The 20,230-nt window shown below is 43.0% G+C and overlaps 1 protein-coding gene across 2 annotated transcripts in view; it reads right to left on the bottom strand.

Moving 5' to 3' along the window:
• The window catches only part of ARHGEF7 (Rho guanine nucleotide exchange factor 7), a 117,092-nt gene extending 98,933 nt beyond the window's left edge, over positions 1-18,159 (bottom strand). For both annotated transcript variants that reach the window (XM_026068034.1, XM_026068033.1), the window contains exons 1-2: positions 18,106-18,159; positions 17,909-17,995 (exon numbers count right to left, since the gene is read on the bottom strand). The gene's annotated coding sequence lies outside the window, so the exon portion shown is untranslated. The remainder of the gene's footprint in view (positions 1-17,908; positions 17,996-18,105) is intronic.
• Between the last annotated feature and the right edge of the window lie 2,071 nt (positions 18,160-20,230).

Below are 20,230 nucleotides of genomic sequence, written 5' to 3'. Positions count from 1 at the left end.
ATCTCAATGTACCTCATGTCAAGCATTGTCACAGTTACCTGAGGGTAGACACTGCCATGAAAATAAAATTATTTCACTTGGTAGTTTTATCTAGTGAAAACTATTAAAACTCCGTAAACAGTGAGGACACTCCTTATTGAGACCTGCATTAACTTCTACCAAGAACAAACACAAACTTCAGAGCAATTTCAGGCAGCAATTAGATCAAATTCAATCCAGCTTGAGGACTCTCAGCAGTGAAGCAAAAACACCATGACCCTGCACGAAGTGCTGAGCGCTCTTGCAAAGTGTCACTCCAAGAGTTCAAGGCTCTTAAAAAAAAAAAAAAAAAAAAAAACCACTAGTAAGTGACTGCCAAGCTTTATGGCAGAATGGCAGGTTAGCAGTCCTTCTGCTGTCAGCATAAACATCACAGTACCTCTTTTGGTTACTTTAACAAATGCATACGGCTGATCTGGGTCAATTTTGTACTGCTGGGAGCACAGATCTGGTACCAATGATTGAACAATCATAGCAAAGCTTCATCCAGTGCAAGTCTGACTTGAGGTCAGCTTGCGTGTTTACTGGGCAAGAGAAAGATTTAATCTTCAAAACACATGCACCACATAAGGGAGCAAAATCCTGCCATTTCTGCTCAAATGTGGCAAACAGTAACAAGGCTATTAGCCTCTGTCAATACAGACACTTCCCATTATTTAACCTTTTATTTTCTCTTATCTTAAACTTTCCTAAACTTCAGATATTTGAACTAGTATTTTTCATGCAGTGCATCTGCCTCATGCTTTACTTTATTACATTCATTAGTATTTTGAATGGAACTTTCCTATTCTGCCATCACCAAAAATGAAAACAAGGAAATAGTATGTTTGCTAGAATTTAACTTTGGAAACTCCACTCTTCGAAACACTTCAGCTCTCCTTGCATTGGAAGTAAATTTTTAAAAGGTTCTCTTCCCTCTCTGTCAAAATTTCTTTCCAAAACACACTAGAAATTGTCCCCTAAAAAAAAGCCACCCAATTTTAACCAGACTCTTGGTTTTGCTGTGTTTTAAACTGGTCTATAGACATGCTTAAGAAAGACTAGTCTTGTCATAGACTCCCAGAGGATTCCACCTACACAGGGCTGAGCAGAACTTCCCCTGAAACTGCAGTTTTGATGCAGTTCAGACACTAACACCAAAAGAGGGAGCCTTTAAGAGAAAGCAGCTGTCCAATTCAAACGCTGGGAAACGAAAGTTAGATCTACAACAGAGGAGCCAGGGGGCAGAAGAACGACATAGCCAAGACTATCATTCATCTAATTTTACGAAACTGATTTTCAGATATCTGGGTCTATGTTGCCTGCCTTTGTACCCCAGAGGGTGACGCATCCCATACACCACAGGTCATCCTCTGGTGAGGCCTCTTTCATTGACTATAAAAGGCAGCCTCCATGACTAACTTAAGCTGCATGAGACAGAGACAGCTGAAAGCAAGGGTACAGAGGAAGATGTAGATGTTATGGAGAACTGCAGCCTTGGGGAAATCCCACCCCTCCTCAAATACTCTCTCAGCTATAAAGTTGTACCCTCTCCTTTGCAAGTTTTTGAGCTCATCACCCCCTTCACTCCAAGCAACTTAATCAGATCAAAACTAACAGGCAATCCAGCTTTTTGCTGGGGTAGTTCTCTGCTGATTTAGGGACCTGACCAGCACCAGATCTAGTCTACAGTAAGCAGCAGGAGCAGATGGAGAAGAACCTTCCCCTTTGAGCAGCCGTGAGGAGTTAGTTACATTGACTCACTTGTCTCAGGACCTGGGAAATCACTGTTAGACAGCTGAAGTTAGGCAGGAGAAATGTCTTTCTAGAAATGATAAAGAGATCAAACAGCATGGCAAACAGCTTGGCAGAAGGTGTAGAAGGGAAGATCAGGACTGAAAATCCCTGGAGAAGAGGGAAAACAGACCCGACAAGAAGGGAGAATGAGAGGAGAGAAATCAAAGCAATTGTCAAGAGCTTGGCATAGAAGCCAAGTCGCACCATTCCCCTGCTATCAACAAATACTTACAAAACACAGTAGTTGAGCATGTGTCTATCTCTTCTCAGCCCAGTACAAACAAGGAATGGTAACCTTAACACCACTAGCAGATATGCTATCAGGTCAGGTAGAGAGGCTGAGAAGAGCTGGCAGTTCCACTCCCATGCATCACGTCAATGTGCTGTCACAGGGAGCATTTTTTAAATCTACAAAATCTCCTAAAGGTGATCTGCATATGCACTATACAATAATCACTCACCAGTGTTTCCCTCAAGATCTCTGTCCCATTCAGTGCCTAGGAGAAGACTCGTCAAGGGATCAGTCAGAGATTTGCCTATAAGGCCATTTTCCTGAAGCGCTGGCTTTAGCATCAGTACTTGCTCATGGAGCTCCCACGCCCCAAGCCTCTCCCAATCAGCATGGTCTCCTATCCTCCAAGTTCTCTGAGGGTCACTCAGAGAAGCAAGTCATTTCACTTACCTGGATTAAAAACAATTTCAAAAAAAGGGTTCAAGTTTGCCATTTAGCTCCAAAAAGAACTATATTTGCAAAAAACAGGGGGCTGGTGCAGTGGTGGGCAGGTACTCTGAACTAGCAGTGCCACTGAGCCAAAAGCTCACAAAACTTGCTCCTTCATATGCCCATGTTTACTACAGAATTTGGAAGGCGTGGTAAGGAGCCAGCAAACTGCATGTCTCAGAGTGAAGCTAGCTAACTGCTACAGTGCAGAACTGGATTCCCTCTACCTCTCTGTCACAATGTTCCTATACCACAGCCATGTCATTTCATCTGCATTTATCAATTGCTTGTATCCTTAGCTGTTCAGAAATCAAGGCTGCAGTTCTGCAAGAGTTCAAATCAATTTAAGGCAACACTGCAACTATCCCTTCCCTTCTTTGTGCCAGGCCTGGCTCTCTTCTGACCCTACAATGAGGCAGTTCAGTGGAAAACAGAAAGAATCAGTAGGGTTAGCTCTACCAGCCCAACACCACCTCACTGAGTCTGCTGAGCACCTGTGCCAAAACAGGAAAGGGCAAGAAATATGCAACCAACAGCACAAGTGGCTGCTGCTACACTGCAGCAATTGGTTTAAGCTATCCTGGGACCACAGACAGACTTCAGTCTGTTTTGCAGTATGTTCAGCACTCACAGCTGCAATTGAGGTCTACATGAGCTGTATCAGACTAACAGATACTCTGGCCTGAAGCTCAGTGCACTGTAAAATAGGGATAATGCCAACCCTTCATAAATAGTCTTAAGAAATAAATAGTTAATGCTTGTGAATATTTGATACTATTGTGGAAAGAACCACAGAATACCCATGCAAAAATTAATAATTATGTCTTCAAGTGAAAACTGAAATCATATCCAATAAAAGTATGAGACCATATAATGAACAAGGGAAAGAGTACCGAACCGCTTTCCAACTGACACCAGGCAAGGTTCCTACGGAGAACTCTGAGCAATTACATATTATCACACTGCACATATACAGGGAGCCCAAACAGCCTTTTTGGTTTTAGCATAACAATTTTTGTTTGGTCAAAAAGTGGAGTTGAAGAAAGTCTGCTGTGCAGAAATTAGTATATGGTAATTCTGATTCTAAAACACTTGCATAATACTAACAAGGATAAGTATCCCACTTATCTATTTTTAAGCTAGCTAATAGAAAAACTGATTTATTTACATCTGTGCAAGATAAGCCCAAACTACATGCTCTTGAGTGTCCTGGTTAGAAAAAGTAGACTGCAGCATTTGCATTTTTAAACAACTCTCATTTCTGTCTCAAAGAATCCTTTCCTGAAATCCAACAGTTTTGGACTGCTCTAAAGGCACATCAGTGTTTTTTTTTCATTCGCTGACAACAGTTACAAATAAGATCGCAATCATTCATTTAATCCTGAATGATATATACTGACAGTTGAAAATGAGATGCTCACTTCTAGCAAGAAGATTAACAAAAAATTAGAAGATAAACCATCTTCATAAGCAAGTACAGGCAGGAGAGAAATCAGCAAGCTGACAGGCACCTTCAAAACAGCAGAGCCCTCTTTGCCAGCTAATTAACTTCGGCCATAAATAATACCTAGATGTGGTCAATTTAACTATCAGCAGTTTACAGTATCAAAGTCAGCTAATTACAACAACTTTGTACCTTAACAATGAAGAATTGCTCTTTCAGTTTCACTGCCAAGTACCTAAAATGCCTTAGCTCTATTTATACATTAAAGTTATCTTTTGTAAAACATTCGTTCATGCGACACCCGACACCGGGTGAAGAACTGGCCTGAGGCAAAGGGTGTGAAAACGCATTTTCTTGTAATTTACTTTACTCTGCTAACAAGCCTGCAGGGCGAATGGATTTAAATGGCCTATTCTAATAATGGTTAGATTAGAATAGATTAATATCCTGTTTCATATATGTATTCAAGCACTTTCCTAAACATTGAGTATCAATCTTTGCCAAAAGCTCATAATCAAATAGCTAAGTGGGAGTTTACAGCATCCCTGTACACTTAAATAGTCTAACATACATGAGAACAAAGAATCTGAACAAGTGACAGAAGACTTTGCCTACCTTGGGTTTTTTGCACTGAGACTGCTTTTAGATGGAACATGGAAATCAGTTAAGCGCACATTTTTAAAGGCACTCTACGTAGCAGAAACATACAGACTACGCAAGAAAAAGGACAAGTCTCAACACATTTTGCATGTAAAACCAGTTATTTAATAAACAAAGGAAGAAATATTTGTCTACTGATTTGAACCAAACTGCTTCTAGGCACTGCTTGTGAGAAGTTTTTAGAATTAGGAGCTGTCCTTTCCTCAAATCCCATTTTTATTCACTAATTGAGTGAACAAGTTGGGGTGAGGGGGCAGAGGGGGAATGAATTCTTTCCCCTCTCCCAATTTCCAGTCTCTTTGCTTTATGCTGTCTGACTGACTGAACTGAAAACATTTGTGGAAGAGACCGAAAAGTAAGTAAGTAGAAGAGCTGAAAAGTAAGTTGGTCAAGTTTTATTTATTCTAGGTTGGGGTGGTTTCCCTGTTGTTTCACAAATGGGGCCCACAAACATTTGTGCTGGCACAAGTAAAGAGGCAGCATATTTAAGGAGGAACGAGCAGCAGCAATACCTCAAACTAGCATTACCAAACGCTAAGTGCTATCTATCACATAGCTAAGCAACGCAGAAAGCTAACTGCCACCAAAAGAGAAGATCCTGCTCCAGTCCCTCCTCTGCTGCGTCCTTTGTGCCACAGCCACTCAACTGACCCACTGGGATCCAGTTCAGGAGGTCACACAGGCCGAAAAACCTAACCCACTGGAGATGGGGGGCAAGCAGTGAACAGTGAACTGCAAGCCTGGCAGTTCATCCACACATAAAGGAAGGGGTGTTTCTGCTCATTCTTCACCAGAAATAAGCATGAAACACAGAGGCAAAATTCATCTAGATGAAGTAAAAATAATATTCAGGCAGTACACGCTGGCTCCCAGAGCTGTAAGGAAAAGTCAGACACTGAGTTGGTTGGTGCCTGCCTAGGGGGGTGTTTCCATGGCAGCTGACACTAATCTAACCAGGGTGCTGTCACAGCATAGCGCACTCCCTCCCTCTCCCAGACCATCCCAACCTCCTGCTTATGCAGACCGATGCTTGAGCAATTGCCCATCAACAGGATTAGGAAAAAAAATCTTTTTTTGTTGTTCATAAAATTAGAGCAGGATTTCAAATTGCATCCAGACAACTGCTGAGATGGGCAGTCCTGCTACTAACAGGCGTCCCTAATTCCTCCCTTGCACCAAACCTGGCACTCAGACACTGGACTGAGGCAATCTGGCTCACTATCCCAGAAGTAGCAGGTTTGGGTGGATTTTTTTGTTTTATCTTTAAATAGGTTGGATTTCTGTGGATTTACTGAGTCAATTGGCTCCAGAAGCTATTCAACACACATCCAAACCAGCACAAGATAAAACGGTCAGAGGAGAGAGGAGAAGGGAGAAGGCGGGGGGCAGACCTCCTCTTTTGGCAGCAGTGACCTGCTAGATTGGCTCACTTCCTTTCACGTAAAATCACCATCAGTTCATGTTACACTGAACCACCAATAATCTCACTACTAAGTATTTTTGCACTATTTCAATTCAACCTTGCTCTTCTATCTTCAGAGGAAGCTGCCTAGCATGCAGCTACACACAGAGCCACTCCAAGCTCTGCTCCCTTGTGCCAGTCGCTGCTAGATTGGTAGGTGATGGGAGAGCATTCTGACCAACATTCAAGCTCTGCCTTGGCACAGCTGGAGCCTGTCCTTAAAAATTTTCAGAGAGGAACTGGATGGAAAAAAGAAAAAAGCAGTGGTAGCACCTTCAGTAAAGAAGCTAGATTCCTGGCTGGAAAAATCTGAGCATGCTTAAGTCACCCTAAAAATTGACAACTGTTAAATCTAATTTCTCCAATGCTGCAAACTACAAACGCCACTGAAAGAAAGACACTTCCCCCTTCTTTTTTGGGAGGTAGTAGAAAGGGGAAAAAGGAAGGGATAATTTAATTAGAAGTAGGGCACTAGTTTGTTTTGCACCAGCAGCACCTACTCCAGCCCAAGAGAAGGACAGGTCTTACTACTTTTGCTGACACTTCCAGGTAATGCTTCCCTAAAATGATCACATAATGCAACCTAAGGGATCCTGTGAAGCAAGAGTGGACATCAGATGGAGAAGACTTGATCAGGTAACAATTTCACAGCATATTTAATATATATATATATATATATAAATTGCTAAGCATCTCATCACCACATTCCCACACACCACCCCAGTCCCCTCTCTGATAATGACTCTAATACCTCTCTCCTTTAGGAAAATCAGTGAGAGGGAGTGGACAGGAAATAAGATAGTGAGGGGGAAAAAAAAACACTCAACCCTACCACGGTAAGATTTGTGAAGGGTCCCTTCACAAACAGAAAGTAGCAGCTAGTAATGGACATATTTGATAGTATTGTTCTTCTTCTGGTTTTTCCTTTATTATTTCAGTTCCTCTATTACATTCTACCTTGCATAGGGCTGGTGAAGCAAGTAACACTAAGGATTTGTATTGGAGCAGAGGCTTGGCTCAGGTTTTAGTGTTTTGTTTCTAAATTGGACTCAAAAGCAACTGCTAGCTAATTGTTTCTAAATACTCTACTCCATTCAAAGAAGCACAGCCAACTCAATGATGAAATACAGCAACACTCTGTGCTGCACAAAACATACAACAGTCAAAAACCTGAAAGTTTTTTTAGACTTCAGCTGAAGTTTAACGTAGAAGAATGGTTCAGTGATCAGATTTTCATCTGCTAAGTACCAGTCTTCAGCCCAGCCTCTCCAGGAAACACAGCTTACACCATGAACCCCTCACTCCCTCCCCAGCAGCAACGCACCAGCCCACACACTCTTCCCCTTCCAGGGCTGCAGCACCTCAGGAGCTCAGCCATGCAGATGAAAAATAGGACGGCTGCTGGGCTGCCCAAACAGACCCTCCCCACTTCCCTGAAGCCAAGGCAGCCAGCAAAACACAATGAAACACAATTACCTTGGCACCTGGTTTAGAAAGACCACCCGTGCCCAAGGAGAGATCCCTCCCCCTTTCTTTTTATGTGGCAGTGCTCACAATCCTGTCTGTATGCTTGGCCCACCAGATGGTAGGGACAGAAGGACACTGCTGCCTCCTTCTTCCTCTCTCCCACCCTCTGACACCAGGCTGCACAGCTGCCTCTGCACAGATCCAGAGAGGAGGCTGCCACCTACTGAAATATCACGTGATCTTCCTACACAGCCGAGTTTCCCTTCCCCAGCCACCTTCAAGTCACCCGGCCAACTAGATCTGCTTACTTTTTGATACAGGTGAGGAGATGGATTGAAGCAACATGGCTGAAGACAGCTCGTCTTCAGTAACTAGTCTGAGGTTTTCAGTGCTACAATTTTTCCTATTACTTAGAATCCTTTAGTATTTCCTTAAAGCTGTAAAGATCTGGAAAAAGCTAGCAATGTCAAAAAAACCTTTATTATGCTTCTCACACATGCAGACTCCTTGTTCCAGCTCTTAATAATACTGACATGACCAGCCCAGCATCTGGTGAAATGTCTAAATACAGTTAACTACAACGAAATAGAGGTCTCAAGCTGAAACATGCAAGAGCTAGAGGTACCTGGACATTCAGCTGAACACAGTAAGGTGAGACCAACTCCCCTTAAGGAAAAAAAAGAATCACCACCATACACTAAACATGCCTCTTCCTTTCAATTAGAGCAAGTGAGCAAGGTGCTTCTTTCCCCTCATCAAAACCATCTTCTAGAAATCAAGCCTGTGAAACCATCTCTCCACAATAGAGTGCACATCACCTTTCCCACACATGCCAAGATATCTGCCTGCAAGCAGAAACCAGGAACAGTTGCAAAGCTAGAAGCATTTAAGAAATCAGAGTAGGTCATACAAGAACTAGACTTGATATTGCATCATTTTCACAGTACTGAAGTGGTTTGTGTTGACTTTTAAGTCAAAAATGAACACAAAAGAAGAATCTGCTGAGATCACAGTAAACGAGCAAAAGCAGCAGCCTGCTTTGTGGAGCTGAACTTGCTTCTGCATAGTCTTGATCTTATGTAACCTTCATGGTAACTGTTCTGCTAGAATTCTTCCCTTGCAAAAAAGATATAACATAGCTGTTACTGTCACAAGAGGAAAAAATTTCCCAAGTTCCCATGGAGTCCAAGCACTGCCACTTGCTATACTGCAGAATGAACTACAACAATCAGGACCTTATTGATCGTTCTATAGTCCAAAAGCATACCTTAAAAACATACAATGTTGTGTCCTCATTAGATCTGCAAGCATACACATTTTCTTTGCACAGAATACCGCTATCTCTAATACTCTATATGGAAGTAGATTTTTTGTCCTCCCTCTGTCATACATACATAGGCTTGGGAAATTTAGCTGTCACCTAATAACAAGGTAATTGCATTAAGTATATGTGTGGTTAGAGAGTGCAAGCTTTAACTGCATTTCTATTTTCAGTACATTTGCCATGTAAAAGTTTCTTTTAAGTCTTCAAGAGTATTTAACAGAAAAGAAAAATAAAAGTCTGAGTAAACTTCAGAAGTCATTTTCAAAAACCACAACAGCAACCACCATGGCCATAACCATTCTCTGTGAAGGAAGAAAGGCAGGCAGGCTCTGACACGCGTGCAGAACTGCCTAGCGAAACACACTTCACTGCTCCGTGCTCATCTCACAGCAGGCGCAATACTGCCTGCTGCCATCTGCCTACTCCTTTCCCACCACCCGAGGTAACACACCTGCTGCAGGTCTCTTGCCGAGAAAGACAGAGCAGTTCACCTCTCCACTGAGAGCTTCCCTTGCACCTGCAGTTCCCACTCCAGCAGAGCTTTCTCACTGTCCAGGGCAAATCGGAAGAGGGAGGTCCCTCTGCCCACAGTGCCCTCTGGTCCTGCCCCCAATCTACCGCTCTCACACTTCAGAAAACCAGCGGGCAAGGCCTGCTCCACTGAACTTCACACCCGAGAGCTGCAAGGCAGAAGAAGGCTGAAGAAACTAGAAAGCAAAAACTCCTCTGACAGGTCAGGAGAACAGCGCAACTCAGCAAGCAACCTTTGTATCCTCTCCCTGGGAGACTTCGAAGCTCTGCCCAAAAACCTCCTCCCCTCCAGCTCTCACCCTTTTCTCCTGATGTTAGTAGCGTTATTAGCCTCTATACTTCTCCCTCACATGATTAGCTCCTCTTCTATCAAAGGAAGTGCTGAGCCCTTTTTGTGAAAACAATTTGCTATATTTGAGCATAAGATTATACAATGCTAAAATCTTCCATGCATTCTAGATTAACAGTGCAATACACTTCTTAATTGCTAGACAAGGTTTTATTTGGATCTTAAGAATAAAACAAACACCACAAACGAAGCAGTTGCAGAGACCTCTCCCAAATCACAGAGCAACTGCTTCAGCAGTTGCAAAACTACTCTGAACAGATCTGTACCAGATAATATTTACAGTGAAAAAGTCCAGTGTATCACCGTAGGTTTCCTTGTATGTACTGTTCACCAATGCACGACTGAAACATTCTGAATGTATTTTGACACCCCAGACTCACCCCACGTACGCAGTCAGATCTACAGTCCACGCAGTGAAGATGAATGACTCTACACCTTTGGCAGATTCACCATGTCATACCAGGTCTGTAGATACATGTACACACATGCACACACACACAAACTAGCTAAGCATTTTTCTGTTTGAAGTGCTATGTCAGTGTGCAATACAAAAGAATTAGCAGGCATGAAAATATTTATGATCCAATTCAAAACTTCTGAATAATTTTTTACTCAGGAAATATTAAAGTGAGCCCTTCAGTAGCCAAAAATCCTAGCACATTCCCCAACCATTCTTGTTACAGTACTCCTTACGAAGGCACATAGTGCAAAAATAATTCTGTTATTTTTTTTTTAAGGAACGGTTTAATTTTTTCAGTCTTTTTAACATTATGCAGTATCAGGTGCTTTCGATCATGTACACCAATGAGGAGAATCATTCCTCCTCTTTAATGAAAGCCAGTAGACTCAGTTTAGAAGTGATAGCACAACAAAACACTACTGGTGATGCAACAAGTTTGACAGAACCACAAAGAGTAAATTCTCATTGGAAGAGAAGGAAGTTTTAAGTGAGCAGGGAACAGTGTTAGGATCTGAAATGCTATCATGCACTTCCTTGTTTTACAAGTGGTTTTACAAGATAAAGCAATAACAGCTTATGATACTACCACTCCTCCCTGTCCAACATGGTATTTTCCYGCCTCTCCACATGTCACCTCCTCGGCTACCATGTGTGATGGTGTGCTCTCTACCCCTCAACCTGACCTCCCTGTAAACAGCACGTAGACAGGGGCTAATCGAGCATGCACCAACTAAGACCCATCTAGCATGCAAATATGACTATGAGTCAATCATCTCCCCCCCCCACGTAAAGAGGGGGCAGCCCAGAGCCCCTTGAGCTCTCCTGCATGGCAGTGGGCTACACTACAGAACCTCCTTCTGAGCAGGGACACCTCTCAAGGTTACTCCTCGAGGCTGAGAGATTCCTTACTCGTGACAGATCCTCGGTAAATGATTAATAGCATGCTGAAACTTTGCGAACTTCACAAAAAAAATTTATATCTCTGATTGATTGTGCACATAATCCCTTAGACATAAACCATTGACCAAGTCTGAGACTAGGATCGGATCCAGCCACAGTCAGACTCCTCGCAGGAGTTTGGAAAGCAAGGGGATCCATTCTGAACCTCGTGACTCAACAGGAGGGTCTCCTTTGCACTTGCATCTGACCCTGTCCTCCATGCACTAAACAACCGAGTGAACCTTGCCAATCGAACCTCATTAAATCATTCTTATTTACGACTGAACTTTGTTAAGTCACTATCATACCACAATAAACATAGTGCTGCTTCTCTCTTATGAGTGAAGTGCGTTACTCCACTCATCCGCGACACCATGACACCAGGCATGCATGGTAACCTGGATAAGGAATAGAGCCAACCTTCAAAAATAAATAAATAAATAATTTCCACTGTGCTATTTGTGAGACACCCATGACAAGATAACATTCAAGGCCTTCTCCTCAACAAGAATTTAAAGAATTGGTAAAAGCATGAAACACAATCACGGACCTAGATTTCTTATTTGCACAGTGTAAGAATCTTTCACACCATGTAAAAGGAAGCCATTCTGTAAAAATTAATGTAAATAGTCAAGTAATACGATCTTTCTATCTTCGTTATTCCAAAATGTACTAACATAAGCCTTCCAATCACTCAAGCCAGGCTGTGCTTCACTATCATTTATGATGGGCAAAACAGACTAGAAAGAGAAGACCAGAGAGAATTGCATGCAACATTTATTTTCAGAACTCTTAGATTAACCCATCAGGAAGGAGACAGAAATGGATGGGGGAATATAGTATCTGGACTTGTATCTTCAGTAAAAGAGAAAAATTTTAATCTTTTCCATCTTTAAATTTTTCTCTTTTAATAAAGAAATAAAAATTGTACAAAGAATTTACACATCTTTAATAAAAAATCCCTTGCCCATTGAACTTCACACCAAAGAGCTGCAAGGCAGCAGAAGGTTTAAGAAACTAGAAAGCAAGAACTCCTCTGACAGGTCCAGAGAACAGTGCAAGTGAGCAAGCAACCTTTGTATTCTCTCTCCCAACATTAATCTTTTATTAAAGATGTATAAATTCTTTGCACAATATTCCCTTTCAAATATTTACCAATAAGATCTCAGGCTCCCAAGCAAGTTTTCTAATGTGTGGTTTGTAAGTAGTAGATGGTAGTAGTAGATGGTAGTAGTAGATGGCAACTTTAAAAAGTAGAAATTCTGAAAGATGTTTATGATAAAGCATCAGAAAGGTGTTCAGCCAAGGCATTTGGCAGCACACATTCTATGTGAAAGAAACATTCCACTGGAATAAAACCAAGGAGCAAACCTAAAACAACAACAACAACAAAAAAAAAACAACACACTGTCAGAATAAGACCATGGTCTGAACAAGGCATAAAAGTGTGGATGTGTGATTAAATTTCTATCATATCTTCAAAACATTGGCCTAAAGCTCTTCAATACTAGAATCCTAGCCACTCCTAATTCTTAACTAGCAGCTGTCAGCTAAGTCCATCCATGCTAACAGCTTAGCTCTCCACCTTCCTTATACAAGCAGGATCTTCAAAACCCAACTTGCGGAGAATATCCTTTCAAGGCCACAGTGGTAGATCACTATGGCTACAATCCTACAAAGGAAATATGCAAGACGACGTTTGTAAGGAAAAGCAGCAGCACTATTAGATCAACTGATATGGCTGGGGTGGGTGAGGGAAGGAGACAGAGACAGGCAAGCTTGCTCCCAGAAGATTAGCTGGTCTAACAGAATGACATTGTTTCCCCTTACAAACTTTCTCCCCCAGGCTAGAGCTGTATTATAAACACATCTGAATATCTTGATATAATCTATAGCTCTCCAGAATTCATTCCCCAAATTTGCATGCAGTGTTCTGAACCTTAAGGGCAAATCCTTCTTGTAGAAGGAATTTACCAGTGGAAACTAATAACCAAACACAGGACCTTCTTGGACAGCACAAGACTGTTAGGTTTACTTTATTTCTTCTTCCATTAATTTACTGTAAAAATAAAATCCTAGTTTTGGCATTGTTTTCTCTGTAATAATAAGACAATGTTGAATCCCACAGGCAAGTAGGTCTTTGACAGGCACAGAAAAGGCTCTGAAATCTATGGCTTGCCTATCTTTTTCCATTAGCCAGTTGCTGCCCTAGAATGTCTCTCTCCCACCAGTATAACAGTCAAAAATACAAAATATAACCTGATAGCATTAGATATTTGCAGTTGAGCTGATCAGGCAATAATCTAGTCTTTGATAAAAGACAGCACTGCTGCAAGATATTACTCATAGAATCTGATCAAGTCAGACTGAAGTTACTGTTCGCAGGATGTATGTAAGTGTTCTGTCCTCTAGACAACTGACACTATTCTGGAGTTTTCTTCTTTCATTAACCCTGCATTTAACTGCTCCCCAAAAGAATTCTCTGCTGTTGAACAAGACAGATTTCTTCAGTGCTTCTTTTTGGTCCTGCAAGCTATCAAGTAGCTCTGGTCAAATGATGAGGAAAGACTGCATACATTCTTAGAGACCTTTTAAAGAGCACATATCTGAAGTAACATGACACAGGTACAAGAGAATCATTCCAGACAAATTTATTAGGGCTCACATAGGAACAAACGTTATCTGACCATCATCTTCTGAATCTTGTCTCTTCTGCCAGACTTCTGTGGAGAGTGCTGCACTTCAGCAGTGAGTTCCATATCAACCATACATTTTTAACCATGGTCTTCTGGAACAGAATTCACCACATACAATGATTATATTGTAGGCCTTCTCCAGGGAGCTGTTCTGATAAATAGGTCATTCTTCTTAGGAGAGAGTATATTTAGATGCTTTTCTACCCAACGATAAAACTGTATTAATTAGCACTGTGTGGGAAAACAGCCTTTAAAGCAAAAAAAARWAARARTARCAWMMRGCAAMCATKCCCTGCATTTAAAAAAAAAAAAAAAAAAAAAGCAGTAAGATGTGAATTTACAATGCAGGGCACTATTTTACAGTCTCTTCTATCCAGATAGACATTCTTAACATGCACTGAAGCCTCAAAGTAGAGTAACTACAATCATTATAAGCAGACACCGACAGAGTCCACAGGGGAAACCATTTTGGAGTTGCAAATTCAGTCCCTGGTTGAGGTCTTCGGAACATTTTCGTATGGATGGATCTCAAATATTTGTATCTGTCTATAGGAAATCTTTATAAAAATGAACAGAAAATTGTTCCACAAGTGTTAATTCTTGAAGCTTCCTTTGCATTACCATTCCAAACTTCAGCTTACACAGAATTGTTGAGAGCTCCAAATTAAGCGCTTTTTTGCTCTGGAACACTTAAACATCAAAAAAAAGCACTGGTGGGGAAAAAAAAATGGACCCATCTGTTTCCTTTAAGAAATAGCAATCCTTCTAGTTAGAATTTGACATATCCCTTCTGAGTATCTGTTATCTTTCTAACTCCTCAGATTTATTGGGAAGTGAGAGGAGGAAAATAAGAACAACTTTCAGACATCTAACGCTTCTGAACCAACAAAGTCCTTCACCTCTGTTTCTTATTTTTAGGATGGGAGGACAGCAGTCTTCATGTTCTCTAATAAAAGGATGCCATAAAAGAAAACATCTACTGCTGTGCAACTTTCCATTAACCATGGCAGTTTATCAACTTTTCAAACATGCCATAACAAAGGCTCCAAAGCTGGAACCATACAGAACAAAAAGAATCCAGCAAGGCAAGGAGCTCTGACATAATATCGTAAAAAGATGGTTCTACTATTTTCATGACCAGCTCAGATCTGGAAGCAAAAAAGCATTTGTGCAATGCTGAACCTAGGCTAACCAAGCCAGTATTGTGTTTTTACCACACTCCCAGAATCATACACAGAGGAACCACCTGACCTGACTACATATAACTCAGACTCAGTGCCAGGCTCAAGTGCTCTCCTTGTAGAACCATGCAAACCTCCACTTTGTGGAACAGTTACTTAGCTTAGGAAAAGCACCACATTCACACACAGAACAAGATCACATCTCCCTGCACCACTCTATAGCTTCCGTTGATAGCTGTATTATTCCAATGCATCTGCTATTTAGGATTTCACGCATACATCCATCACTTTGTCCAATATTGATGCTCACCATTAACTCTTCATTATCCAATCTGTTTTCTCTGAAGATAACTCCTTCACTGTTTTCCAAGGCACTCTTTGCTCAATGAAAAAACAGTGAGCAGTCTTCAAAATGAGCAACTGCTCTTTCTAAACCTGACCGCAAGTAAGGAAGCATTATACAGGCGCTGCACAGAGCAGCTATGGCATCTCCCCAATTCCCACAGAGAGCAAGGCAGAGTTCCATCAGGGCTGACTCACACCTTGCTAAAGGAGACAGGAGAAAGAGCCCATAATAAGCGGAAGGCCAAGAGGCCCCTGCCAGCTCCTCGCTTGCTGAATCTGGGTTGCCATTCCTCTTATCTTTAGACCCAGCTAGGGGGTTGGAAAAATAATGAGAAAACAACAGGGAATAGCCAACATACAAGCATAAGCAAGGCTCATAACACGCACGCAACAGGCTCCATAAGCCCAAGCATTTGTGCGCCCCTTCCTGCCAGCCTCTCAATTCTTCTGGTAGCTTGGGAGTAATTCCTGTTCTAACATGCTGAGCTGGAAGCTACTGCAGCCAGTTACCTCCACATAGGAAAGGAGTTTCCGGCAATCTTGCTGAGAAGCCCCTGAGGCCAGGTTAACAATTTGGTTATGCCCAAAAATATTCAGGCTCTGAGAGTAAGACAAAAAAAAATACCTTTTTTGATTGTTTCTTCTTCACTTTCTCGTCACTCTAAGCAAAAGGGCTCACAAAAGCTTTCTGCTACTACAAAAGAGAGGCCAAAATAGAAGCTTTTGCAACAGTGTGACTATTCCCAGACTGTAATAATTGAAAAAAACTTCAACCTCCATGAGAGACCTATTGTAGGGAATGAGTAAAGGAGAAAAACCGTGGTATTTTTTTTCCCCCTTTGCTTTCATGTCTGCACTCTTGAATTTATTTCTGAATTGAGATTTCAGGGTCCTCCCAGCTCATACATGGCTCTCTTACTTGGATTTTAGATCAGTTTTCAGACATGAATTCCAGAACATGAAAAAGATTTAACAGAGCCCTACAAAAGATAAATGGAAAACACATTAGGCAGCCACAAAAGCCAGCTGCTGTAAGGCAAAGTAGAATGCTTGAGATAATGCAAAGCTCACCCCAGAATCTGGTTTCTGAATCTTTTAAAACTTCCCCCCCCCCCCCAACAAATCCCAGAAGATCCCGGTGTGTTCTTTATTTGCTTTGTAGGGGGAAAAGAGAAAGGCAAATATGGGTGTAAGGTCTTATTTCATGAAGAACAGTGCTAGAAGATACCTTTATTCCTGTCTTTCCCCATGATGGAACCTAAGACGAAATGCAAGCCCTGTAAGTATCATTAATTTCACTAATGATACTTCACTGTTTAGGGGCCTCAGGAAAGCAATCAGTCTTTTTAATGATATTCTGTTATTGCCTGGCAAAATCACAAGCATGACCAGAGATACTGGAAGGACCTGACAACTAATTAAGGCGATACTACACTAATTTACTTACAGAAGCACTAGAAACTATTTCTTCCACCCCCAAAAAAGCCTCTAACTGAAATTACAATACCACTCACCTTCCAGTGCAGAGAAGTTGGATTTTTTTTTTTAACTGCACCAGTTCTTTCCCCCTCCAAGTAAGTTAGACATCAGCATATATTTGCTATAGCTAAATATACTCAGAATAGATGATTAGGTAATCACAACCCTGAGAAAGGATATTTGGGAAATATGGCAGTTTGCTAGGTCTTTATATAACATAAAGAAGGGAAACAGCATCTCATATTTTCCTTAAACAGTACTTCATTTGGCTGCTATCAATTTAATTTCTGTAAGACAAATCCAGCACTTCAGAAGCAAGTGAAGTGAATACAATTATACATTTATTATTAAGAAGCCATTTCAGCAGAAAAGAGAAGTTTTTAATTGCACGGCAACAACGCCGCACACAAATCACGCCCCTGAACCGAGTCCTGGCAGCATTTTTTGGCCACGACGGCTGGCTCTTTATTGATAAGGGCACTGAACGCAGCACCTCTCAGTACTCGGTAAGGAAAGGAAACACGAGAGCTTAACGCCCCTTTCACCCCTCACAGACCAGCTTTAGAAACACAGTACGAAGATTTTTCTTCTGCACGCGAAAGGCCCCTCTGAACACTGCCGGCCCTCAGGCACGGTGCAACCGGGCCCTCGTTTTGAATAATTTTATATTCACGCTGCCAGCAGCGCAGACCACCGCCGCCAGCCGAGGCCAAGCCCGGCTCCGCACCGGGCTCCCCTCGCCGGGCCGGGCCGGGCCGGGCTGGGCTGCGGCCGCCGCTGAGGCAGCGCCGGCTGAAGCCGCCCACGCCGCCGGCCCGCGGGCGACCGGCGCAGCCCCACGCGGGGGCACCGATCCCCCCCGCAGCCCGCACCCAGGGGAGGGGCGGCTGCCACCATCTTGTCAACCGCCGTCCACCGGCCGCCGCTGCCCGACGCGCCCCGCCGAGGGCCCCGGCCACAAAGGCAGCGCGGCGCCGCCGCCCGCCGCGACGCCGGCCCCAGCACCCGCTTCCCTCCGCCGCCGCCCCGACTCACCTCCAGGCGGAGGGAGGCGCCGCAGCCCCGCAGGAACTCGCGGATGTTGCTCAGGCACTCGCCCTCCGTGCGCGGCTCCGGGTACACCTGCAAGACAAGAGGCGGCGGGCTCGGCTCGCTGCGCTGCGCTGCGCTGCCCCCCGGCCGCGCCGCTCCTCCCCGCACCGCACCGCGCCGCCCGCCGGCGCTGCCCTCACCTCCCGCTCCCTCCGCAAGCGGCGGCGCCGAGCGCTCCCTGGGAAGGCGGCTGAACCGGGAAGTAAACACGGAGCACAGGAAATGGCGTGCGAGGGCAGGGGGATGCAGGGCCGCGCCGCCCCGGTCCCCTCCGCTCCGCTCCGCTCGGCAGGGCGAGGCGAGGCGAGGCGAGGAGGCGGCGGCGCCGCTCACGGCGGCCGGCACAGCCTGCGCGGCACCGGCCGGCGAGACGGGAGGGGCCGGGGGGAGGTCAGGTCTGCCTGGAAAATCCTAAAGAGGTTTTAAAACGCCACCAACGCCCGCGCCGCGGCATCAGCCATTTGGGCGGGGGGGCAGGTCGGGCAGCCCCGGCTGAGGCGGGGGCGCAGCCCCGCCTGGTGCCGCCCCCCCGCCGGGGAAACTGCCCTCCTCGGCCCTGTCCCCCTTGGGACCGCGTCCTGCCCCGGGCTGGACTGGGGGGGGGGGAGATAAATAAATAAATAAATAAATAAATAAATCTCCCTTTTGTCATTATAAAGGAAAAAGCAGAAGCGGCACAGGTGGTTCTTGCCTTTTGCGGTGCTGTTCGTGCACTGATTGACCTCGCTTCACCCTTTAATATCGCTTTGGTAAGGAAAAAAAAAAATATATATATATATATATATATATATTAGAAACTCCCCAAAGAGCTCAGTGGAAAAATAACAGTACCCAAAAGTTAATGATCTGTCAATTCTAACATCTAGTATTAATTATTTTTTGCTTATCTCTAGTTTAACGAACCGCTGCGGTCTCTCCTCAGCCCTGAGAACAAGGAAGCTCACAAAGAGGAAAACCTTGACTGAACTTACAGGAAAAAAAGCATTTGGCAATACAGCCATGTGCTCACTGTAGCATTACTCATACTGGCTTGTAGTTCTATCTTTATCCTTAAACTTAAAATGTAGAACTTTATGCAGAAAAAGTTGCCTTCAGTGCCAATAGCTTAATTTACCATAACTTAAGTTCTGTGCATGCATGAGTATTATTTCACAATAACTTCACTTACTTCTATGAAGCAGTTTACCAAACAAAATATTGCTCAAACCGAGAGTAAATAGACCTGCAGCCCTGAACACATAGTTCTGTTTGAATGTGAAAGCCTAGCACAAAAGTGCACTGGAAGTCATTGGAAGTTAAGGTGGCAATGCATGATATTGTGTCCTTTGATTACACATTACACCAGGAAGGATCTTTTGTTAAATACACATGTATGTCAGGACTACATGTGTTCACAACCATAATACACCTCCATAGCACTTGGAACTCAACACAAGGTTGACTCCTTTTAAACACTGCATCAAGCTGAGGCCAAGATACTGCCTTCCCATGTGTTTATACAATATCAAAGATATTTCTGACTTCATGATATCACAAAAATTAGTAAATACAACAGCATGACTGAGTGAACCCAGTACAATGAAATTTAAAACACAAGTCACCATCACCTTCCAAACATAAAATTCAGAAGGTATCAAAGCTGGTCTCACAACTGGAGAGGACCGTAGAAAACAGCAGACTTCAGTATCTTTAGCTCAGGATCCAACCATGCCAAACAAGCATATGAGTTTTAAATGAAGGCCCCTGTTTCATAATAGAAGGAATTGGTAGCAATATCAGCTGAAGGAGTTTCCTTTCCTCAAGCATGCACACACTCACAATATAAACTCAAATTTTTTGGTACTATGATAAACTGCTGTGGGTTAAAAATAGCCATTTTACCATACAAAAATGTAAAAGGAGTATCAAGGAAGTCCTGCACGAGTAGGTCAGCCTGAATGGGAATATCAGTAAATTCAGAAAGGATACAAGTGATAACAGAACCCTCCTGGAAACATGAACTTCATCCCTCTCACGCTGGTTTTGCACTGATTGTTCGTTATACTTCTTGATTGCTCTGATTGATTAACTTACTTCTTAGCAATTCTAGTAAGAAATCTCAACATTTGCATATCATTCCAACATCTACTGTAGAAAGGTTTCTTAAGATCTATATTAGTATTTCTGTGTATATGCTTCTAGCATGCTCCCTCCTCCATATTACTGGCTAAAACTTACACAATAATTATATAATTGCAATTTACAGTACCTTTTTTCTTCAACTAT

The sequence above is a fragment of the Apteryx rowi genome, unplaced genomic scaffold (assembly GCF_003343035.1).
Source record: "Apteryx rowi isolate R43461 unplaced genomic scaffold, aptRow1 scaffold_267, whole genome shotgun sequence".
NCBI classification, from domain to species: domain Eukaryota; kingdom Metazoa; phylum Chordata; class Aves; order Apterygiformes; family Apterygidae; genus Apteryx; species Apteryx rowi.
This window is presented reverse-complemented; position numbering and strand designations above follow the sequence as displayed.